This window comes from Camelus dromedarius, chromosome 6 (genome assembly GCF_036321535.1).
Source record: "Camelus dromedarius isolate mCamDro1 chromosome 6, mCamDro1.pat, whole genome shotgun sequence".
NCBI lineage: Eukaryota > Metazoa > Chordata > Mammalia > Artiodactyla > Camelidae > Camelus > Camelus dromedarius.
In genome coordinates, this window is record NC_087441.1 from 54,521,751 (window position 1) to 54,546,230 (window position 24,480).

Below are 24,480 nucleotides of genomic sequence, written 5' to 3' on the forward strand. Positions count from 1 at the left end.
ATATCTTTACGTGTATATTACAAAATGATTAAGGGCAAATAGGCTAGTTAACACATCCATCACCTCACACAGTCACAATTTTTTTTTTATTAGTGAGAACTTTTGAGATCTACTCTCTTAACAACTTTCAGATATACAATACAGTTAAATACTTTTGTGAATACCCCCGTTTGACATCCATGTAATAGATGGGAGAAAATGATGAGCTTGTTCTAATGCACTCTGTAAGTAAGAAGAACTAATGACCTCTCTATTATACGTAAGATTTCTGTGTTCATTTAGCGTTGTTCCTAATTAGATTTCTACAGTTGCCTCAGAAGGTACCCAAATGTATTTGCCTGCCCTCTGTGAGGCAAAGCTCAGCTTCCACTGAACCGTGCATGTGGGAATGAAAACACTTTTTACTATGCTCCTCAGGTATGGCTTTGAATGCATTTTTAGCAACATTCTTCTGAAAGGCAGTAATTCCCCATTTATAACTCTATCAATTGAATGGGCAGTCATATTCAATTATTTGCACTTGGCAGAATATTCATAGGCAAAGACACACAGCAAATCACAGTCCAAAGAAACCATACAGAGTGACTCAGAGTGCCGTGACCTTAAATAAACAGTCCCTTCATCTTAAATCGGCAGTGGCTGGAGAGTACACTGCTTCAAGACATCCAAGGATAAACAAAACAGATGTAGCCCCAGCCCTCCCAGAGCTCTGGTCTAGTGAGAGAGACAGACAATGAAGTAAGCACTTAGAAAGGAACACGAGGAGGACCAGGAGAGGAGACAGAGTGCTGTGGAAGACAGGGTGGGCTCCTGATGCCTGGAGGAGGGACATCCATGGGTATACCTAGATTACTATTCAATTCTGAACTTCAAGGATCAGATCTGATCTGAATTTATAGATGTGAGTGTCGCCAGCATATACAGTGTGTAATAGTTAAAACCATGACAGAGGAAGAGGATGACCCACTAAAGGGCCAGCATCCAAAGGAGAATCCTGGGTAACACCCAACTTTAAAATATAAGCTCTTTCCCCAGGGTTTCTCAAAACATTATACTGATCTCACCCTAAGTAAAGATGGGAACAGTTTCAGTGGCACTAAATATATTTAATAATTTTTCGACAGACCCTGGCATCAAGCGGACCTGTGAATAACAGTGCCCTCTGATCCTTTTCTGAATGCTTCTCAGCATCACCTCTAATTTATTCCTGATATTTCTTCAAGATTGTCATTGTTTTCTATCTCAAATTATGATGCTTGAGAGATCCTTTTGTTTTTCGATAAGAAGCAGACTCTGGTGATTAAAAATAGTTTCAAACCTCAGAGTTATGCCTCAATTATGTAACTCCTTTTATAGTAGATGGCTGCTTCTTGGAGAAAGAAAAAGGATAAATGATTCCTCAGGTCCAAAATATCCTAGTTGAGAACTCAAAGCTCATGATTGAGAGGGTGGTGAATCTGTATATAACACAGCTCCGCTCATTGCTTTGTGTAACAGATCTCTTGGGGATTGAGGGGAGTTTTGTTCTGTATGACTTTGTCAAGTGAACTAGCATATGGGTGTTCTCTGAGGCCATTTACAGTGCCCTGAAGCAAATAGGAAGGCAAGACTGATGTCTTTACCTGATAAAATCTTTAGGGAAGATTAGTCTCCTAAAAGTACGTCTGCATTTGATCTGATAACAGGCGAACAATTTCACTTCACCTTAGGCAGCAAAGACAAGAAAAGAAAGTACAATTTCTCCCGTTCTCTTTGATGGATTTTCTTTTCTCTCTGTTAAAATGAAATTATCTCCTTCAGACAGTCTAATATATTTCGGGGGGAAAAAGCCCCAGATTTCTATTATATATATGTATACTCTATGACTTGACCCATGAGGATGAGACTCACCTGCAGTAGAAGTTATCCCAAGGATAACTTGCTATCAACTTTATTCGAAGCAGCTGAGCCTCAAGGAAGCCAGGCTCTTCTCACTTTCCTTTGGAATCTAAATTTAACAGCTATTTTAGCCATCAAATGACTTTAGGTTAAGACATTTTCTTGCTGTTACCAAGTCTGCTGACTTTGAAAATCATATATCCAAAATATCAATTAGCATTTTCTAGGTGCTCTCTGCAAATCTAAATTATGGAATCAAACTTCTTTCTGTAGCCACGTTGATAATGATAAGCTGATTAGAAAGCTGGTATCAGTGGCACAGCTGAGATCTCAAGGTGAATTAAGTACGTACTATTACAGAACTTCAACATCTAAAACGGGAACAAAGTGGGAGTTGTTAGAATGTTATTTTGCCTTTGACACCAATCCTAGGGAATTATGTGCTCCACCAGCTCAGGCAGAGAAAGGTTTTAACTGTTCACGTACCTGGAGTCTTCTGGAAAGAGGTAGACGGTCTTTCTATCTTGTGCTCCAGGTGGAATGCAGGCTGATTTCCAGCAGCACATGGATTAGGTGCTACTGCCAAGCTGTTGAGCTGGTACCACCTCCTTCAGTCCATCCTACATGCTCCTGCCAGGACAACTCTCCTAAAGCACAGCTCTTGTTCCGTTTTCCTCCTTCTCAAAATCCCCGGGCCTGTCCAAGTCTGATGACCACAGGCTCTGACAGGTATCCACAGAACTCCACCAGCTGGTGCCTTATTGCTCACTGTCCTCTTTGGCATACTAGAGAGGCTTGGGTGAAACAAGCACTGTTTTCAGTACGTGCCCCACAGCTCCCTCACCCTGGCTTTTCCCCACATTGCTGTCTCTACTTGGAACGCTGGACCCAGCCCCCAGCCCCCAATTCCCACACTTTGATAGTCCAGGCCTATCAAAAATGGCACTTTCTTTACAATGATTTCTTGATCCCTGATCACTTTTTTTGAATTCTCATGGTGTTTTATTTGAAAGTTTCTAATTTGCACCATTTTTTTCTTTCTATATTTCAATTATTACTGGGTTTGTCTTATCCCTCCAAAAGAATCAAAGTCCAGGTGGGCATAGATTCTCTTTTACTCTAGAAGTACAATTAGTAAAGATTTAGGCAAAGAAAGATTTGCTTTTGATGGAACTCACAGCTGTATTTTTTTTTTCTAGCAATGTCCATATTTAAATAAGGTTTATTCTTGGCTCTACTGTGGATTGTGAATAATTGAGTTTTGCTTGATGTTGATAACATAGGCCTGATTTGAAGCTACTTAATTTCTGTGACTTAGTAAAATAAGAGTACTTTTTTAAGAGGGGGTATATTGAGAAGACATTTGTTTTAGGCATTAAAAAATCTGCCCATTTTGGGTTGTCAGGCATGGTGGGATAAATTTCAAGTCAATATCTCTATTTTATTCCCCAAATGTTCCATTGTGGTTTCCAATAGAGTCTTTTTTGTCTAGCTTAAACTTGGTTGCATGTTATCTAAATTAGTAATCATGTTGCTCATTAAAACAAATGTGCTCTGGTGGTGGTAGAAGAATTAAATTCAATTTAGCAAAAATGCATGGAGTACTGACTGTGTAAGATGACGTTAGGGAATTACATAATGAAAGCAGTCGATTTGCTCAAGTGGTTTGAAATCTAACAGCCCAAGTTTTAAGCCAGTTGCACCAAAGCAGTTGGAGAACATTTTGCCAGGAGTTGTGAACATGCACTAAGTCGGAATAAAGACATTAGATTTGTTTAAATTTCCATTTATTTATACCACTACACAAATAGTTATTTGATTTGTCTTATTTTAATGTCTTTTCAATCCTATTCTAAAACATACACCTGGAGCAATATATATTTGGACAATACAAAATTGTTACAGCCTAAGCTTCCCCGAGGGCACTCTGGGCTTTGGAATATTTTACTGTCCTCACAGGGTCAATGATAGTACCAGCAACCCAGGAACAAATAGCCTTCATAGAACACATAGCCTTCATAGCACATTTCCATAGCTCGACTGATTATGCCATGTAAGTTTTACTAAAAGCAAAACTGTCAAATTGGGAAATGCCAGCATTCTGTGTCTGTTTTTGATGCACTACAGAGCACTCATGCTTTATCCACCTTAATGATAGGACTTGTCTGATGAGGACCTACTCACGTTTTGATTATTTGGTTTTGAGTAGGGCTTCTATCCTCCAGACTCCCCAGAGCTCTATGGAGCTCTTAGAACCAAATAATTTTGGAGGTAGGAAGAACTTGGTGACCTATCTAACTTTAATTTCACATTTTCTAGGTAAGATTTTGAGATCCATATGGGTTAATTGCTCAAGGTCATTTTGTTAATTTACTGTGACTAGAACTCATCTTTTCATATTTCTAGCTCAGTGAACAATGAGTCTACTAGGGGAAGCAGTTACAAAGAATTCTAGTCACCATCAGCTTTGTGAGGTATTTGGTAGGTTAAAAATGGTTATTAATGAAGGACTGGCCCTCAGTTAACTTCCCATGTGCTGCACTGTTTCAGCACTTTTTTTTCCCCAACATAAATGTTTCTTTTGAAGGCTTCTCTTTGTAGTTTTCTCTAAAACTAATTTTCCCGTCAGTGCTCTTTATCCCATGTTCAGTGGTTCTTTTACCTTTATCTCTGATGTGAAACCTTATCAAAGGTACCTTTTTTTCCCCTAAAATATTAACTATATCTCAGCCATAGAGTATCTTTTATCTAGCACAGCTGTAATATCTTCAAAGTATTCCTGCAGATTAGTTATGCGAGAATCCATCATGGTTCGCCGTCTTCAAGTGATGCTGTAGCACTTTGTATAAGACGACTGTTTTTGGCCAACCCCCTGGTGTCTTCATTATTTCAATTAACACAGAATGATTAGAGAGAAGAAACCATCACTTGAGTTCTAGTGGTCAATGTTACTAGTGGTAGATGTTCAGATTGCCTTCAAATATAATAAGAACTCTTTTGTCTTAAGATCTACAATTATATGCTTCCTGAAAACTTAGTTTTTCTCAGAAAACACATCAATATCTTTAGTATTTCTATATCCTACATTTCCCTATCCTATTGTTTCACGTTAGTGTAAAGATGAGAATAACAGGTACAGAGAAAAGATTGTAGTACTGAGATACTGGATAAGAAAAAAAAAGAGGGGAGCATTGCTTTATCTCGTATGGGAGAGGGTAACTGTGTTTGTACGGATTGTTACTCTTTGGCCTGTGAATTCTTTCCTCTCTATTTAATTTCTGGAAGAGAGGCATTTGCTTGTAAGATATTTTATATTTCATTATGAAATAATAAGAGAGTGAAAGCAAGCTTGATTCAATTACAGCTCTCCAAAGATAGAGGATGTTCAAGTTCCAAATTTCGTGTCGTACAATAGAACTTGTCAATTAAAAGTAATAAAGCCATGGCTGGAGCAGACCCGTGAGCATTTTTAACTGGCTCTTGGACACATTCTTTGAAATAAATTTGAAATTCATTTTATCATAAAACAAAGCTTTCACCAAGCAGTAATGCTGTTTTATGGCAACATGGAACAGTATGAGAAAGTACATTTTAGATTTGTTGTGTAAAAGGTAATCAGAATTATTAGCAAGTACTTTGCAGTGTTGATTGCATACTAAATAATAAACTAGGTAAAAAGGTTCTTGAATTGCCTACAAACCAGCAGAGTGACAGGATACAAATAAAAAAGGAGTCTGGAGTTGTCTTTGGAATTACGATTTACTTAAAACATATTTCTGAGTTCTACATAAGAGGTACCATGTTAGATCATGTGGAGAAAGGTACAAGCTGCATGGTCCACAGTAGCCCCTGCCATTTAGAAGCTCACATCTAACAAAATAGGCAGGTCACTTCTCTTTTGCTCAAAATCAGCTAGTTTCCCATATCACTTTGATTAGAAATCAAATTTTTACTGTGACTTTGAGACCTACAAGGCTTAACAGAATAGGCACCCCCAAGCCTTATCCCATCCCTGCCATCTCTCTGATGTGCTCTTTCAACACAAGCTTTCCCACTTGTTGCCCCAACCAGAGAGGCACATGCCTGCCTCAGGGCCTTTGCACACCTGCATAAAAGTTTTCTTCAGATATCCACAAGGGAAACTCTTTCACTTCGTCCAAGTCTTCACTCAAAACTCTCCTCAGTAAGTTCTTTGACCACCATCTTCAAAATGAAAACCCATCCCCACACTTTACATTTTCCTACATATGTATCTTCCCTAGCATTTATCACACAATATACTATATATTTTATTGATTTGTTTTTGACATTGTCTTTTTTCAAATAGATTGCAAAATCTTTGATGGAAACTCTGCTGTTCACATTTTCTACTGTGTCCCCAGTGTCTGAAATGCTGCCTACTGCACAGTAGGTGCGCAGTAAATATCTGTTTAATGGATGAATAATAAGACCAAAAAGATGTGTTCACTAATAGCTATGACAGTAAAGTAATTATAAGTGTATAAGGAGAGAATGGATCTAGTCCTTGAGTTATGGGACTCTGTAGATCTGTGTTTTGGGATGGCCTTCAGCAAGTAGAATTTTTTCAGTCTCTGTTGTATTTTCTGTGAAATGGGCTTATACGGTTAATAAACTGCCTTCTGTCTCCCATAAATACTGATGACAGAGTGCTATTTTCTTTAGATCTTTTTTTTTTCCCATTTTAAAGAGAAGCTGGGAATATATCTATTCTTTTCTGAGAGTAATTATGAAAATGCATCTTCAATTGTTATGAATAATTCTACTTTAAAATATGAAATGTTTGATAATAGATCTTAAATATGAAATTAATTTCTTCTTTCCTTTTCTAATCAGCCTCCTCCTATTTGGAGTCTTAATAGCTGAAATAACAGAGATCCATTGTGTTTTTAATCAAATTAGCAAGCAGATTTCCTCCTTTATTGCCCTTCCATAAAAATCTATTTAGCATAAAATAAGGATGCTGTAACATTTCCAGGCAATATTTGATTATGTACAGACTTAAATGCTTCCAATTCTAACCAATTATTGGAGGGTGCATCTAATTATATCTTCACTGCTAATTCAGCAATCTGTTTTTCCAGTTGTTTCAATGTGGCATATCACTCTTATCTCCTTTCAGCAGAAAAGAAGTTATAATAGCCCTGCACAGCATTGATCAAGCAATTTCCCTAAATGAATAACTGGTGTTCTTTATAGGCAATAAGTGGAAGCGGCAAGAAAGTATCATCATTCGTTCAACTAATTGGAAAAACAATCACTAAGGAAGAAAGAGGATTAGAAACTAACTCCCTACGAAAGTAAAAGTCACAGATGATGTCATAAACATGTTCCATTACTGTGTGTGCCTGTGTGGCTAAAGACCCCATTTACGAAAACATATCCAGATGAGAGTATGGAGAGAGAGGCGGGCAATTAGGGTCTCCAGGTTGGAAAGGAAGAGCATACTGATTAAGAGAACATTTCACTGTTTATCTGGAAAGCCTCACCTTTTCACTGGCTAAATCAAGGCTTTCTGAGACAGGTGCATAACTAGAGTTAGCTATCTCTGAATGGCAAAAAGCAAAGCAGATGAGATGGGTAGCTGGGGGAGTCTGCTTATATTATTTAAATGATGTCTTTTCGTTATCCTCTGTCATTAGGCCCCTTCCTAGTTTCTAACAGGGAAGTGTGGTTCCCACTTATCTTCTTGGTTCAAAAAGACACATGAACAACCCAATCCAATAATGGGCAGAAGATCTACACAAGCGATTATCCAATGAAGACATACAAATGGCCAACAGGCACATGAAAAAATGTTCAATATTGCTAATTATCAGAGAAATGCAGAGCAAAGCTACAATGAGATATCATCTCACACCAATCAGAATGACCATCATTAAAAAGTACACAAATGATAAATGCTGGGGAGGCTGTGGAGAAAATGGAACCCTCCTACACTGCTGGTGGGAATGCAGTTTGGTGCAGACATTATGGAAAACAGTATGGAGATTCCTCAAAAGACTAAAAATAGACTTACCATATGATCCAGCAATCCCACTCCTGGGCATATATCTGGAGGGAACTCAAATTCAAAAAGATACATGCACCCCAATGTTCACAGAAGCACTATTTACAATAGCCAAGACATGGAAACAACCTAAATGTCCATCAACAGATGAACTGATAAAGAAGATGTGGTATATTATACAATGGAACACTACTTAGCCATAAAAAGAATAAAATAATGCCATTTGCTGAAATACAGATGGACTTGGAGATGGTCATTCTAAATGAAGTAAGCCAGAAAGAGAAGGAAAAATACCATGTGATATCATTTATATGTGGAATCTAAAAAAAAAAGGATGCAAATGAACTTACCTATGTAACAGAAACAGATTCACAGACATAAAACAAACTAATGGTTACCTGGGAGTAAAGGGGTTGGGAAGGGATAAACTGGGAATTAAAAAATTGCACCTCTTGGGGAGTGATGGAAATGCTATCTTGGTTGTGCTAGTGGTTTCATCTATCAAAATTCATCAGATTGTACATTTGAAATATGTGTAGTTTACTGCATAGGAACTATATCACAGTAAATGTGTTAAAAAAAAAAAAAAAAGAAAAGATAGGCGGGGTGTCTTTTACCCTCACCTACAAATCATACCCTATTAATTGATTCATTTTATTCAGTCAGTATATAATGAGTCCCTTCAAAAGTCATGAAATACAATGGTATGCAAAATAGACGTGGTTCTTGCTTTCATAAGCCTCGTAGCCAATAAAGGAGATATACTTCAATCAAAAAGAAATCTTAGAACTTTAACAAGGGTCATGTGATATAATCTATGTGAAAATACTTTTAATATGTTGCTATAATTTTCTTTATTATTATGATAAGAATTTAATGATCCTATATATTCTCCCCTATAGCTCTGCTCTTTCTTGGATAAAAATAGCATTAAGAAGAAGATAACAATAATAATGAGAAACCCACATGAGCACAACATACAGTGATAGAGTGTGCTGATGTAAACACTATTCCAGATACAAAGCATGTGCATTTTAATGAGATTTTTGAGAATGCATAAACAAAATAACTTACCATGATTCTTCTGGAAGCTAGTCCTTTCCATAAGATTTTCTAGATAAACTGCAATATTTATTCCATAATAGACCCAGAGAAGATGAACTATTCAAGTAGGGGTGGAACAAACACAAAAGAGTAAAAGGACAAACAGCCTCTAATCTCAGATCAGATTCATTTAGCTTAACTTTGCTCATTAATAATGAACTTCCACATAGCTCCTAATCTGAGTCTGTTTTGATTCTGATCATTTTCCACCCTTGCAGATCTTCTGGAATTTGGTCTTTTGTTCACTTTTGGCAAGGTGCAGCCAGCTTTTTCCCTCAGGGTCTGACTTAAGATGGAATACTGACATAGCTCAGCCCTTTTCTGGTCATTGACCTTATTTACAAATTAATCGTGTTTTTGTTTTCCTATTTATGGTAAGAAAGAAGATAATTTGATGACTTCTACAAACACAGATTAATGTTTCCTTTAGTATCACATACTAATATAAGAAAAAGCTGTACAGATGAACTTAGGAGCTAGAAACTTGCTTTAGAACTAGAAAATTCTAAAGGGATTGATTTTCTTTGCCATCTTCCTACACCTGGTTCCATCTCTGAAATGTCTCGTTTTCAAAAAGGATTTTACAGCTTGGTAGGCAAGTTTATGAGCAGAATACCCACGTGTGTAAGCTGCTGGCCTTACCCCTGACACTGCCATTGAAATATCCTTTCACAGATATGCATATATTGTTTAGATGTGTTTGGACAATCAATCCCTACAGAGGAGCTGGGATGTACAGTGGAGGGGGGAGAAGATTAAATTTGGGAGAGGGGAATCTAGCAGACAGGGAGAGGGAAGTTATGAACTGTAATAAAGAAAAGTAGCCAAGTCACAACCAGCTACGTCTTCAAGAAGACAATGAGAATCTGTAGAGGTAATGGTGTGCCATAAGTTGGATCCCAGCAAGGACTGGTCTACCACTGTCAAATGCCCCAAATTTCCTGGGTTCTCAGCTTGTAACGTAATTTGAGGGCTCTCTCTGAAATCTCGGAGCAGGTCAATTCACCATGCTTCTTACCCCTGCCATCGTGGATCACCACATACAACGCGAGCCTCTGTGAAAACCCACCCTTTCTTCTCCTTTCACCCCTGCGCTGCTCTGCTACTCTGCCCTCCTCTCCTTTGACTCAAACCCCTGCTTCTCCTCTGTGTCCTCTGGAACCTTTGTCTTAATTTCCTGGTTCTCACTTGAGGGTCGTCATTCTCCTCCACCCCACCAACCTTGGAATCCTTTCTCCTCCATACCCTTCTACTTTTTATCCACTACCTTTAGGTAAAAATCTTATGTATTTGATTCTCTGGCTATCTAGTTAGATTACTTTTTTCTTTTTTTTTCTTTGACTACCTACGTTTCTGCTTCCTATTTTTTTCCCAACAATCCCTGAATTCTTCGGAATCTGGCTCTCAGATTTTTTTTTTTCTTTCTTTATTGAAGTATAGTTGATTTACAACACTGTGTTAGTTTCAGGTGTACAGCAAAGTAATTAAGTTATATATATTTCCAGATTACTTTCCATTATAGGTTATTAGAAGATATTGAATATAGGTCCCTGAGCTATATAGCACTATTTACAATAGCCAAGATGAAAACAATTCAAGTGCCCACCAACAGATGACTGGTTTAAGAAAATGTTGTAAATATATATACAATGGAATATTAATCATAAAAATGAATGAAATATTATCATTTGCAGCCACATGGATGGACCTAGAGAAAATCATACTAAGTGAAGTAAGTCAGACAGAAAAAGGTAAATATCATATGCTATCACTTATATGTGGAATCTAAAAAATAATACAAATCAATCCATAAACAAAACAGAAACAGACTTAAGACATAGAAAACAAACTTATGGTTATCAAAGGGGAAAGGGGGACTGATAAACTAGCAGTATGAGATTAACAGATACAAACTACTGTAAATAAAGTAGATAAGCATCAGCTTTAAAAAAAAAATCCTGCTCAAATTGAGGGCAACTACTGTGTTTATGTAGATAACAAATCCAACATGATGGCCAATTGGTTGCTTAATTATATCATCTCCAATGACCTCCATTTGCAAGCTCCTTCAACCATCATCCTTACAGCCAATCACCGTGACCTATGGCTTTACTTCTGAAATCTAAACACTCAAATATCCTACAATGTCTTATACTCCCACCTTTCTCACTTCCTGGCTTCCACTGTATGTGCCATTGAATTTGCTTGAGCTGTGAACCTAATTTCCTTGTCATCCTCTCCCCATCTTTACTCCATTCCCTTCCTTAGACATTATCTCACCAAAACTCTCCACTCCTTGACATCTTGATCTTGGGTCAGTCCAACTGTTTTCTCATTTCCTGCACTCAGACCACTAGTCACTTACAGACAAAATCATGCAACCAAATAGTGTGGTGTCAATACAAATCCATTGTTCCTAACTCAGCTGGGTCTTCAGTAACCTGACCAAAAATTCCCTGATCACTCAGCCATTCCTCAGAGTGGCTCCTTCATAACCCTCAGAACTTTCCTAAAGGCTCTATGATTTAAACTTCTTTTCATTCTTAGCAGAAGAAACTGCTTCTACTTCAAAGAGAATATAAAATCCAATAGATGGAAGCTCCCCCAATATTACACATTTAAACTTAAGTCATCTGCATGTGTGTTTATCATTACCATTTTTCCTTTAGTCACAGTGAAAGGTGAATCCCTCCAGATCCCATCCCTTCCTGCTTCTTCATGAACCTGAGTTAATCAAAGATCCCTTTGCCTATAAACTTTCAGTATTTTTCCTCTTTATTGGACATCTCCCATCTTAAATATAAAAGTAAACAAGGAACAAAGTAATATTCTCTACTTGCGTCTCTGTTATTTACTATCTTGTCACTGTCCTTCCTATCTAAGTGAGTGCTTACATTTGCTCTCTCCACTTTCACACCTCCCACCTAATCTTTTATCTGGTTTTGCCTTGCTGTTTCACTGAAGTTGTGCTGGCCACAATCACTAGCAAGTGATTCATTACTAAATCCAATGCACATTGTTTCATATATCTCCTACCTGACCTTTCTGTCTTACTGATAATTACTCCATCTTTCTCGATACTCTCCCTACATTTAGGTGCTATGACCCTGCTCACTTATGTCTTTCCACCTGTGGAGTCTACTTGGTTATCTAATACTTATTTGTTGCTCTTGTGCTTTCTCTATTTCACATTCTGACTATTGTCTTTGCATGCCGTCATCCATTCCCATGACTCTACCATCTACTTGCTAGTACACATCTGTAGTCTAGGTCTTTCCTTGAATTCTTTGGTTCTATATCCAGCTATACACTAGATTTTTCTTGATTTTCTGCAGTTAACTCAAACTCAACATATATTAAAACAGGTTTTCCAATTTGTTCTGTCTGTTTCTGATGTTCCCTTTTATGTGCCCGATCTCAGTAAATGGCTGCAATCTCCACTAAGTACCAAAACCATAAACTTGATTCACTCTTGATTTTTAATCCCTAACATTTAATCCCGAACTCTTCAAATCTTGTTATTTCTTTCTAACATACTTTTAATCTTTCTACATCTTTTCAGTAAGATTGTTTAAGTATTTTTGCTCGTTTTTTTTAACTACTGAAAAAAGTCTCCTAAACAGATCTCTAATCCATCCTTCACATTGCTGCCAAAGTGGTCATTCTAAAAAGACATTTTGGAAAAGTTCCAACTTTTCAGAGAGGCATAAAAAGATCCTTCACAATTCGGATGCTATCTGCTTCTGCAGTCTTACTCCTACTGCCCTCATAATATTTTTGGCAGACATTCTTCCTATAGGACCTATTAAAATATTTCATGTGCCGATGGAAAGAAATTTAGATGAGACTATGATAGGCAACATTTCTGAAACTTATTTGATTATGGAACACTTTTTCTCCATAGAAAGGTAAGTAAAAACCTCTTAGAACTAGCAGTTTTCCAATATTTGCTAAAATGATCCACTAGCCTATATATTTTGTCTAGACTTTACCAACAGGATCAATATTGCTAAAACATGAAAACAAATAAGAAAAACATATTTCAGAAGAAACGTCACTAAAGCACAGTTTCCGTATTGTGTTATAGATAACCTGTCACAAACATATTAACTTCAAGATAATTTGAAAAATCTCCTTAATTTTAAACAAAGAAATAAAAATAAACCTTGGCATAGCAACAAAACAAAAAAATCCCACAAAAACCTAGATATAACAAAAGAAAGAAAGAAAGAAAGAAAGAAAGAAAGAAAGAAAGAAAGAAAGACAGAAAATATATTCTAAAAAAACTTCTCTTTGTTACCCAGAGATTGAAATTTTGATTTATTACCTGATTTTTAAGGTTAATTTAGGACATTTCTTTTATTATTCAAATGTAACTGCATTTCCATCAAGATTTTAGGTATACAATGCATGACGTAGCTTAGATATTTGAACACTAAAATAGAAGAATGTGAATATTCTCAAGGATGAAAGTAATTCATAAGGCAAAAGTCTTGCTGTCTAGCACATATAATGTTAATTTCTAGCCACTGGACAATTTTTTTGAAACATGGAGATTAAACTAAGGCTTGTATTTTCCACACTGAAGGCAGTCAATAACTGGTTAATGAATTTTTCTGGCAGGATGACCTCTGCTTTAATGGTGTCTAATTTGTGTGACACTTTTTCTCTGAAATTTTATCTGAATGCTACAAACTAAGATGAAATATTCCTGAAAGAGAAACTTCTACTTTAAAGGAGATTAATACATGATGCAGAAAGGATAGGCTTTCTTGATTAGTAGAATTCATTTGCAGACACCTAAAAATGTCTATGTATTATAGTGATAAGTGATATTAGAGGTAGACAGAAAGGAAGTGAATGGGTAGCCTATTACTGAAGCCGACTCTGTCCTGACTGCTGTTGCCAGAGCGTCAGAACTGCTGACATACTACACACTGATGTAAGATACAATTTCAGCCTGTTAATTGTGTCTTCAACCTTGTTGCTAACCATCTGTGCTAACAGTGTTTGTTCCCTCTCGCTCTCTCTTTTGCATTAGGAAGTGGTATTTCAGATTTCACTTTTTTGGGTAAAACTAAAGAGTTAAAAAAGAACATGGAGGTGCTTGAACTCTGTTACCCAAGAATAATTTTTCACATATCTTTCTTTGGAAGCTATCATTTTTCATTGTCAGCGTTCAGATCTATTTTTATAATGCAACAAAGGAAAAAATTAGAAGTGCATAAAAGAAAGAGTAAAGAATAAAAATCAAGCAAAACTCCACCTTTGCTAAGATTATGCTGCCTCTTTTATCTGAAGACTTAAAATGCCTCTTTCCTTCTCTGCAAAGTCATTTTCCACAAGGATACAGTAATATCCAGTTCTGTATTGGAAAACTATTGCTGCCCTATTTTTTTAATCAAGAGAGGGCTGAACTAATTCAAAATTGATAAGGTCTGTGCCTCTTAGTAGCTTATCAAGTATGTAGGATTTCCATTAACAGAGTAAACAAAGAACTGTCCAGCAGTGCAACAGATGAGCAGTTATGAACACAGAGATGCATTTTCCTTCTTTAAGGTGTCTCTGGGATGCTACATAGATCTTCTTAGATTATAGCTTCAGGTAGTCTATTATACATAATTTTTAAAATAAACTTTAAATTCAGGATGGTTTTACATTTACAGAAATGTTGCAAAGATAGCAGAGAGAATTTTTGTGTGTTCCCTTACCAGTTTCCCATACCGTTAATGTCTTACATTACTACGGTTCATTCGCCACAACTATTGAACCAATCCTGATACATCATTATTCACTAAACTCTATACTTTATTCAGATTTCCTTAGTTTTTACCTAATGTCCTTTTCTGTTCCAAGAGCCCATCCAGGATACCACATTGCATTTAGCCATCATGTTTCCATAAGCAATTCTTTGTTGCGGCAGTTTTCTCTGACTTTATTTTTAATGATCCTGAAGAGGGGTACTGGTCTGCTGTTTTGCAGAACATCCCTCAGTTTGGATTGTTGGCTATTATTCTCCTGGCTAGACTGAAGTTATGGAGTTTTGGGAGGAAGACCAAAGGGTAAAGTACCATTTTATCATCACGTCATTCCAAGGGTACATGCTATCAGCCTGACTTATCACTACTGCTCTTAACCTTTATCAGCTGGCTGAGGTAGGGCTTATCAGGTTTCAACACCATTAAGTTCCTTTGCCCCACCTCCATTCTGTAAGTTTGGGAGAAGGTTATTGCATATAGCTCACACCTAAGGGCTAGGAGTTACGCACTATCTCCTTGAGGGCGAAACATCTACATAAATTATTTAAAATTCTTCCAAACAGGAGACGTTGTTTCCCCTCATTTATTTATTTAATCATTTATTCATATAAGTATACATTCATGGATATTCATTTTGTACATTAGGTTATACTGTGATACTACAGTGTGTATTTTGTGGATAAACTTGCACCATTATACACTACTCTTTCACTGGCTTCTTTGTACCTTTGATAGATCGCCATTCTTTTTTTTTTTTTTTTAAACACTTTCTTGCTTTGATTGGAGAATATTAGAACTTCTTTGCATTTTAAATGAACAGGTATTGATCAGATGCTGGAGAATGAAAAGGAATCTGGGATTGGCTTGTGTTAAGGAATACAATTGACAAAAAACATGTCCTGGGACACATGGTCTGTTTGTTAAGGAAACCGACTACCACGGGATACTTTTAAGACTTCTGTACTCTCCCCAGTGAAAGCATATGTGAAAGGAAGAATTTAGGACATAAGCAAAAGGAAGACGCACTACCAAGTCTTTCTCTGAGGAAAGGACTCCTGTCTTAGGGTTTCTATCCCTACTCAGAATGTGCCTTGAATTAATAAGTTCTTGATAAATATTTGCTGATCAATCTAAGATGACCATGAATCTAAAACAGAAACAGGCTCATAGAATACAAATTTGTGGTTGCCAAGGGGGCAGGGGGGTGGGAAGGGACAGACTGGAATTTCAAAATGTAGAATAGATAAACAAGATTATACTGTATAGCACAGGGAAATATATACAAGATCTTGTGGTAGCTCACAGCGAAAAAAAAAATGTGACAATGAATATATGTATGTTCATGTATAACTGAAAAATTGTGCTCTACACTGGAATTTGACACAACATTGTAAAATGACTATTACTCAATAAAAAAATGTTAAGAAAAAAAAAGATGACGATGAATCTAAATATTGGCTTGATGCATACAGAAAATAAGAAAAGGTAAACGTCAAAGATTTATAAACTCTGTCTTAAGTTTCCATATTCTACTCTATTCTATTTTTCTAGTGTGTAGTCTGTATGCTGCAAAGATCAAGTCTGGTTCTTAAGTCATATTGAAAATTTATACTCATAAATTATTAAAAGTCATACTAAATTGTCTGCATCGATTCATTATAAATTGATTATTTGTGATATGTGAGAATAGCTTTTGGTTTGAGAGTACCACCACAATTATTTCTTTTCTCCTATTGCTTTAAAACTTCAAAATGTTCCCAAACCCCTACGCACAACTTTGTCACACTTAACTGATTCTTTACACTTTGGAATAATAACATTTGCTCCCTTCTGAATGTAAAAAGCATTAGGACAGCACACAAGAGCTATGAAGAAGATATTTCTGAGTATGACATCAATCTTTCAGCATCTGCAAACCAACTTAATGGATACTTAGTAGGCAAAAAGATTGCCAGTGTAAGATACAGTAAAATGGTTATCACTGTTAAAATACAAAGATAAAATATAATAACACATAATACAGTATTTCACAACTGCGACAAGGATGGTGCTATTTATTTCTGACTCAGGATAAATAGGTTCTAATGCATTCCGTTTCTTAGTATTAAATCTAAACTTTCAATTACATCTATTAAGATTTACAGCCAGCATTCAGAGGCTCTGTTAGATAGTTTTGAATATTGAGATCCAGCCTCCTGTGCTTCATCAGATATTAAGTCAACATATTATGCTCAAAGCTAAAAGGTTAAATGATTCAACTCATTCAACTATTAGGAAGTCAAGGGTAAATGAATTTCTAATTTATGCTTTAGTGGTATTTTACTCTGAAATTATTTCTTTATGATATAATGCAGCATGAGGATGTGGTTTTTAAATATATCCAGTGATATCCTATCCTTATATTCCTCAAATGATTAAAGAGATAAAGAAAGAAGATAGGAGACAGAGAAAATCACCAAGGAGCCAAAAAAAAGTCAATCTATAAGTGATCAGGTCTTTTGTATGATTTTCTTTTGGTGTCGTTAGGAGACCTTATTATCTTCATCTCAGAAAAGTCACTTGTTCTGGCAGTGAGTAATTGGCTTTGACTATGCGAGATACTGAATATATCATTAAGATATGCTGCTTGAGACGTCAGTTGAATCACAGAGATGGTAGTATTAGTCTTGGGAAGAAATGTTTGTTTCCTCTGCTTCCTTTCAAGAGTATTTGCCTTTCAACAACCAGCATACTGCAGAAGGGAAAACCAGAGTTTTCCATTTGCTGAGCATATCTTTAGACAGTGCACTTGGTGTCCATAATCTTATTATATTCCCAATGCTCATTATTATTGTTATTATTATTTGATGTTGAACCATAGTCAGGATTAATTAGATTGGCTGGTCAACTGGTCTCTGGCCCAAAGCAGTTTAAGTATTGGCATTAAGGTGCAACCCCTGGTATTTGCTTATTAATAGCCTTCCCTGGGGGACAATAACTGGTGCTTATTCATTTCTAAACCCAGTAGGATATTGTCTGAGGCTACAGTATTTTGAAAAGAATAATAAGCTGTGACTAAAGAAATATCTCTTCTCTACTAGCATACATTTTCAGTGAACAAAATGTCCCTCATGTGTATCAACCATACATATACTAACAATGGACTATACTATCCACATCTGAGCTTTCGTGTAACTGCAGAGGAAACAATCCACTAGCAAACAAACTCAAATGTAAGAGTTTCTCTTCAATCTTGTCTGCCATTCATATTATATGACACTCAATAAAGTCATTTTGCCAATAACTTGTCCTGCTTTCTTTCCAAGCACCATATAAGTTTTAACTTTGCAACTAGTTTTAAAAACTCCTCAGCAATTGTGTGATTTGTCTTTTTTTGCAAACGCCATGAAATTTGAATGTGTCATGTTGCTATTTCACGAGGTTCCATAACAGATCATGCACAGGAGACTAGAGACGAATTCTAGTTGTCCCTCAAAACAGAATTTAGATTATTCCTCAAAAATAATTAAATTTTCTGGAAACAAATTAATACATGTAATAAAAATTTAAGATGTACATATTATGAGAGAGAAGTAGTATGTGTATGATTACAACATTTTTTTTTAAATCAATCTGTATTGGTTATAATTCTAGCTTTGTGAGGACTTTTATTAAATTATTCAACTGTATTAATCCTCAGTTACCTTATTTGGTAAAATGGAGTTAATACTAGTATCTGACTCAGGGTTAATGTAATTAATAGCACATAACATGTTATACATATACATATTATATATATATTTGTTGTATTATAAAATGCTCTTAACACTGTGATTATCACATAGTTGTCATTCAATAATTAGTAACCTCATTTGGGAACTAGAGGAGAAATATTTGAAGTTCAAGTATAGAAGCATTATTTACAATCCCTAAATATTAGATATAAGGTAAATGTTCTTGAATAAGTAATTGATTAAAAATCATGATCCAAAGAATAGACTGCTATACAGTTCTTAAAACAATGCTACTGATTTGTATGTGTTGATATAGAAAACATCTAAGAAGTAGTAATGAGACAAAAAAAACCCCTTATAAAACTCTATATATGGCATGATCTCATATAAAATCTATTGTATATATGGACATAAAATACCTTTAAAGCCTATACACCAAGATACTAACATTTTTCTTTTCATTTTTTTGTATTAGCTGCATTTTTATAACAAATATGTTAATTTTATAATCTGAAAAATATTACACTTTAAAAATGCATTTTCTTTCTATCTGTTCACATCTCTATTTTTCTTTCAACGCTCTCCAAAATTTGTGTTTAATATATTTTTTAAACTTACCAATCTCATTTTTTGTGGCTTTCTCTATTTAGAAGTCATGAAAAACTTCTGTCTGAAATCATGTAAGAAAATCACGTCTATTTGGTCCAACTATTAAGTTTTTACAGTAAAAAGTTAAGCAAAGTGAAACTATTGCTATCCACATTGGACCATAGGGAACTTACACATTAATAACGTCTCTTCAAAGATCAAAAAGCAAAATTTATTTTTCACTTGGGAGACTGCTAATTTTGCAGATAATTTTAATAGCATGTAAACTATACAAACATACAAAACCAGGTAAAACAAAACAAAACAACCTATGGTCAGTCTGTAAATTAGTACTTTGTAATCCCTCCTGCAGAGATGTAGAAGTAACAGTTAATAGTTGTTGAAAATTTATTACCTGTGAGGCACGAAGTTCAGTACATGAATTACACAACTTAATTCTGTTAACCGCCTGAAGAGACAAGAGGTAGTTTAATCATCACTTCATAGATGAGAATGTGCGGTCTAGTGTGGTTAAGTAACTGTTCAGGGTTCCTGAGTCAGCAAGTTGCAGAGTTGAGGTCTGAACCCTACTCATCTGCTTTCACCATTTATTAACTGAATTTTAAGATATGTTTGTATTCTTAACAAAAGCTCAACTGACTACTCAAGTGTTTGCAATGATTTCATTACTGTTTTCCTTTTCTGAGTTTTACTTCATCCTGTATTCTTCTTTTAACTCCTTCATAGTTATTTAAGTAAAGTTGGAAGTGAAGACAGTATTTAAAGCAAAAGACTGACTTCTAGATTTCGGAAAAGTTTCTTAAGAGCTTTACTTTTTCAGTGCTATTTTTTGTGGGCAATGACATTTAAAGTTTTGACTATGACCCACAGTAAGGAACAAACTTTATATCATTACCCAGCATATGCACACACACCACACACAGACAAATGATCCATTCGGTACATAAATATGCAAGAATATTAAGAAGAAGAAAAATGAACCAAACAGAATTAAATGCTTCTTGCATATTTGCTTTGCATTTTTAGAATAAGAGTCTGCAAATAGGTCTTTGTTCAGGGTGATCATGTTTCATAAAATTTTTAAGAGAGCTTATCGGGACTGGTGCGTGTTTCTTACATTGTAGCACAAATTGTATTAAAATATCTCAAAACACATTATAAAGTTTTTCCTCACATCAAAAATGAATGTGTCCAGATCATCAAAAGCAGAGCATAACAAAACAAAGTTGATTAAGGATAAATGACCAACAAAAATGTCTAGCGGAGTGTTGACAAGACCCCAAACTGTCATTCAGCTCCATCCACCAGTCCAGGGATAATTTTCGGCTTTTTTGAGAAGATACTGAAGATACTGATATTCTCCCATATTATGTATTTTCTGCAGTCTAAATCATCTTCCTCTAATATGTGAACCATGGTTTTGCTGCAGAATGCACACCTACACACAATAACTAGACTGCAACGTGCAGGTGAAACCAGAGAAGGACATGTTTTATTTGGGGCAGAAGAACTGACATTTTGCTCATTTTCAGAAACAGCTTATAAATGTTCATTAGGAAAATAGCCGACATGTAAGATCTTGCAACCATTGTTTTTTGCTTAATTGCCTTGAATGATGTTGAGTATTTGAAAAAATGTTTAATGAAGAGGGAAAGAATTCCCACCCCAAGTAAATTATTTAAGCTTGCAGGAAAAAATGTAACAAAAAATAACACAAAAAGCAAAAGACTTTCATATTTCTTCCAATATTAAGTGATGCAAATATTAGGGTGGAAAAGCACAAGGCATTATAGGGAATTTGGTGATTTTGTAGGGAGGCAGAAAGGAAATACAATTAATTGATAAAAAGCATCACTTGCCTCTGCTCCATTTCATGCTGGGTCTTAGGCAAATCTTTAACCTCTCTGAGGCTTGTTTAGATGAGAAATGGAAATGATAATATCCTCTTCGTAGGACTATGGTGATAGTCAAAAATAATTATTGTAATTTATTGACATGCATTAGGCAATTAGGAAATTTTAGATCACCTCCCCTTATTCCTCTCCATATATTAGAGAAATAGTTTACTTCTTTGGGAACAGAAGAGAAATTTTGTGTCATAGGGTGAAGGAGAAAGATGACTTCTCTTGGTTTCTGTGATATCTGCAAACTAATAGGAAACCTTTTCTCAATCTTGATTTCTTTGGGGGATTTGTGGGAGTGACTCCCAGGGGATTCAGGGAATGAATGTGTGGAAGCTGCGGTGCCCTGAAGCAGCCTGAGGTTACCAAACAACCACATATCTCCCCTGGAGGTCAAGAAGCAGTAGAATGAGAAATAAGCTGTCTTAATAGAGCTTTTTCCTCAGAGATGGGAATTTGGAGCAAATGTCTGATTTCTTCTTTTGGTTAAAGATTTATGATTAAGCTCAACAATGATCTGAAACAAAGGGTGTGTGTGTGTGTGTGTGTGTGTGTGTGTGTGTGTGTGTGTGTGTGTGTGTGTGTGTGTGTGTGTGTGTGTGTGTGTGTGTGTGTGTGTGTGTGTCTGGGGAGTTTCACATCACCACAACTGTCGGCACAACTTTACTGGTTAGTGTTGGCAGCCACTTCAGACATAAATATGGCAGAAGAAGGAAAGAAAAGCCGAATGGAAAATGAGGACAATCAAGCCACCATTTCAGGTATTATTTGCACAATTCCGGATAGCTAAATTTGGGGAAATAGTCATTCACGGTATGTTCTACCCACTTATTTTTTCACTTTTCTTTATACAGGGGGTTGGTAGGCAATTGAAACAACATAAAATTTAAATTGGAAAAGAAGCAAAGTATAGAAGTTTGTAGTGACATTTTAGAATAAAAGGGGAATAGGAACTCATGGAAGGGAAACAACGCCAGCAGCTCGTTATTTATTGAGGACTTCATATAAGTCAGGTGGCGGGCTTCTATTAATATACCTCATCTCACCTAATTCTCAGATCAACACAGTGAAGTTGATACTATTATTAACTCAGTTTTACCAGCAGGGATAACCACTATGATATCCAGATTCCCTGAACAAAGGGTAAAAAAAAAAAAAAAAAAAAAATATTAAATTTTGAAGAGCTTCTAAAACAATGAGTCCAGAAATGCTGGAGAATAGCAGGCAACACGGTTGCACGATCAAGGGAGAAGGACAAAGTGCTGAGGGCTGCCTCTGACCCTGCACATGAGACAGCTTAAGAATGAGTCAGAAGGATAATGAACACCTGTTCTATCCTCACACCGAGTTTGAAAACTTGTATAAATAGCTCAATTAGAATCATATAGAAGAAAAAATATTTTAGTGCATGACCTCTGGGGAAAAAGAAGAATGATTTCTGTATCCTTTTAGGAGGAATATATAAAGACAGGTTGAATATTAATAATCATAGCAACAATCGAAAATTTGACTCAGGTTCATTAATTGCAGTGAAACTACAGCATTTCTTTAATGTCCAAGATCCAGGAAATCTCCATTTCTGCCTTTTTGAGAGTATTTTCACAAAAGAATAGAGGTCTATTAAGTTTTTCAAGCCATACATGGAGACTCCAAAATTGAGTTGTTGAGACGGTCCAAGTGGATGGTGGGGAAGACATATGACTAACGGTGCAGCCACACTCTTCTAATGAGACATTGCATTCACACAAGCCTTTGTTCTTCTTCCATCTTATTTAATACAAGTGCTGTAACCACGTGGCTACAGGTCAAGTTTCTTATGATATTTTATAAATGTACACAACAAGAAATTTCTCTCACAGCAGAGAAAATAAAATTTTAATTTCTTTCACTTTTTTTCAAATTAAAAAAAAATGATTTTTCAAACACAAAGAAATCAGCCTTCCAACAAACATGCTGATTAAGATTCTCATCACCTCTCTGAACCCTCAGTGTGGAACTATTGAGGAGGTCCTGATTTTCTTTTTCCAATTGATATCTAATTTACTCAAAAGATTTGATTCCAGTCAAAGCTAAGCCCTACCAGTATGATTTTTTAAAAAACACATAATAACAAAGGTTTCATTGTTTAACAAAATGTTCAAAAATTTCAACCAATTATTAATTAACAGATAATTCACCAATATATTTTCTCTGAAAACATTTTACTATGTAGTATCTCTATCTGACTGACTTATAAAAAGTACACAAGTAATATAATAACATATTTTATTATTAAAATTGAACTAATTCAGGAATATATGGAACAAACAGTTAATATCCAATTTTGTTTTTCTACTTTTTCAATCCACTCTCCTCCCCAATGGATAATCAGCTTTGTCTCAGTTCGGCATGCATCCTTCTAGAATTTTTTCACTAACTTTATATATATTGGTATTGGCCCAGGTATACTGATATATACATACATATATACAAATACAGTTTTTAGATAATTGAGCCTGTTATTCTAAGACTTGCTCTTCATGCTGAATAATCTGACTGTGATACTCTATTCGGTCATTATACATTCACCAAATTATTTTCAATGGTTGCTTAGCGTTGATTGGTAAGAATATATCATTATGGATTTTAGTCTCCCTCTATTAACTTGATTGTTTTTGAGCCTTTGTCATTCTAAATTTGCAACAAACACTCTTGTGCAGGTTTCTTCGTGGTGTGTACAAATGTTTTTGATAAATAAACTACTAGAAGTAGAATTACTGGGTCAAATGATATCCATTTTTTAAATTTTATAATTGCCACCATGATGATGTCCAAAAAGGCTCACCTCATTTCCACCTAGAACCAAATTTCTACCAACATTCGATAACAATGGATGTCATGAACTATTTAAAGTTATGCTAATGAAACATATCCCATGAAACCACAAAACTGCATTTTCCTGTTTGTTGTTTAAGAAGGTTGGGCATTATTCCCCTTTTTTGTGGGTCATTTTTATTTCCTCTTTTATGAAATGACTATTCATACTTTATTTGCTGCTTTTATTTTGTTTTCTCTTTTGGTAATTAAGTTGTAGACTCTCTTCACATTTCACAAAATTAAGTGGTTGTCTAATATCTTTTTGCAAATATAGTCACCCAAGTTTTCAAATTAAAAAAATATTTAATTTGTTTATAGTATCTGTTTTCTTATTCTGACATTTTTAATGATTATGTAGAGTCTGTTACTTTTAAAATTTGTCTCGAGAAGCTCTTTACAGTTATATAAAGAAAAAGTAGTTTCTAAAAAGAGAAATTATTACCTCTCAGGGCTACATAATAATCTGAAACTTCATAAAAACAATTTTTCATGAATTATTATTTAGGTTAATAAGTCTTGACCCTTAGATTTAAATTCCTTTCTCAATTATTTAATATTATTACAGATGGTTGTTCATTTCAGTTTTAATCATCAATTTATAATTTTCATTGTCTGCCTTGTCGTGCTCTCAG

At 35.5% G+C, this 24,480-nt stretch overlaps 1 protein-coding gene and 1 long non-coding RNA gene across 2 annotated transcripts in view; one reads left to right on the forward strand and one right to left on the reverse strand.

Annotated features, from left to right (window-relative positions):
* The window catches only part of LOC105092261 (uncharacterized), a 231,035-nt gene extending 223,238 nt beyond the window's left edge, over positions 1-7,797 (forward strand). Inside the window, exon 7 of the long non-coding RNA XR_010381304.1 lies at positions 7,096-7,797. This is a non-coding gene — a long non-coding RNA (uncharacterized LOC105092261). The remainder of the gene's footprint in view (positions 1-7,095) is intronic.
* FUT9 (fucosyltransferase 9) overlaps positions 1-24,480 on the reverse strand; it is a 161,951-nt gene that overhangs the window by 41,518 nt on the left and 95,953 nt on the right. The gene's annotated exons all lie outside the window — the stretch shown is intronic.